Source organism: Arvicanthis niloticus, chromosome 4 (genome assembly GCF_011762505.2).
Source record: "Arvicanthis niloticus isolate mArvNil1 chromosome 4, mArvNil1.pat.X, whole genome shotgun sequence".
NCBI lineage: Eukaryota > Metazoa > Chordata > Mammalia > Rodentia > Muridae > Arvicanthis > Arvicanthis niloticus.
In genome coordinates, this window is record NC_047661.1 from 39758129 (window position 1) to 39759953 (window position 1825).

General features: G+C 40.8%; 1 pseudogene; it reads right to left on the bottom strand.

Annotated features, from left to right (window-relative positions):
• Positions 1-335: 335 nt before the first annotated feature.
• Positions 336-458, bottom strand: LOC117708014 (small nucleolar RNA SNORA17; annotated as a pseudogene).
• Positions 459-1825: the final 1367 nt, after the last annotated feature.

Consider the following 1825-nt stretch of genomic DNA (forward strand, 5'->3'; position numbering starts at 1 on the left):
GAGGCCAGTCTGGTCTATATATAGGGTTCCAGGACAACCAGGGTGACGTAGACAGACCCTGTCTCTGCAAGCAAACAAATAAACAAACAAACCACAAACCCCAACTAAACCAACAAAAACTGTAGAATAGAATAAAACATAATCTTGATGTTCATTTAGAAATTGAAATAAACATATGCCTTATCCATGCATTATGGCACCGGGCAGGGGTCATCTGGGGAAAATCTGTCACCCCTCATCCCATGCACGCGTGGCCTAGGACTGGTAGTCATCTCAGGGCTTGTCTGGGCCCCCTGGCACTGAATAGTAGTCATCTTTGTCTTGCTTTTTTAGGGAATGTTAGACTACTAATCATTCAGATGTCAGGACACTGGGCCTAGACATAGCCTCTCTCCACTCTGCCACCTACTGATGTACATGTAACACAGCGGCCACACTTGCAATGCCCTCGGGGCAGGACAGTTTTGATTTTTCTTTTATAGTTTAATGATTTGGATTCATTAAAAAAAAACAACAAAATACAACTCATTTGAGTATATGCTGTATGCTGGGCACATCACCCCTACCCATTATCTTCATTGCTCCTGTCCCTCCCCTTTCTATCAATCTCCTTTGTGCCCATAGACATTTTTTCCCTATTTTTATGTCATGTAGACATACTTAAATTTGTGTCTATGATCATCTCCAGTTACATGACTGGAAAACTTACGCAAACACACAAAGAATATTCTCTTTGTGCACTGTTTTGTTTGTTGTACTCCTAGGTTGGTTTCATAAATTATCTGTTATGAATACTGCCAAATAAAATTCATGTGAAAGTATGTCTGTGATATAACATGGAGCCTCTTAAGTCAATATTCTAAAATGAAATAGTTGGATAGTTCAATAAATTTATCTTCAGTTCTCTCTCTCTCTCTCTCTCTCTCTCTCTCTCTCTCTCTCTCTCTCTCCCTCCCTCCCTCCCTCCTTTCTTTTTAAACAAATTTTTATTTATTCACTTTACAACCCCATATCACCCCCCTTCTCTTCTTCTCTTCTCTTCTCTTCTCTTCTCTTCTCTTCTCTTCTCTTCTCTTCTCAGTACCCCCTCATGAAGCCCTCACCCATTCTACATTTCCTTTTCTTTTGATAAGGGGAGGCCCTTCTGAGTGTTACTCCCACTACCAGCTGACCCCCCCACCCCCCCACCCCCGTAGTTTTTCTCCTACTGCACAAGATCTAGGAGACATTTGGTTCCTACAGTTCTCAGCTCCTCTGATGCAGTTTGAATCTAAAATATCCCTCACAGATTCATGTTTTGAATTTTTAGTGTTCAGCTAATCTCACTATTTTAAAAGCTGTGGATCATTTAGGAGGCAGAACTTGTCTGGTAGAAGCAGATCACTATGGTGGGTGTTTGAAAGTTATCCTGTCCCTGTTTCTGGTTCCACTATTTATGGTCTTTCATCATGTGAACAGCATCTAGATCACACTTCAACTGCCATAGCCTGAGGCACATTTTGGACTGAAAGTCTCTGAAACTGTAAGCTAAAATAAAGAATTCCCTACTTAAGTTGTGTCTGTCAGGTATTTTGTTCACAATGACCAATGTGTCCTCTGTTTTGTATTCCCCAGCTCCAGTATTAACTCTGACAGTAACTGTTTATATGGCCATTTGTGAGATTGATGAAAGGGCATAGATCACAGCATTCTTATGTGCAGTATAACAGCATTGATGGTAAGATTACATCACTGAATTCTTGGGTGCTAATAGTTAAGTTATGTATCCTTGATCCTGTTAGACACTCTGGAAGGCACCATCAATTATTAGCCCCAAGACAAAAGC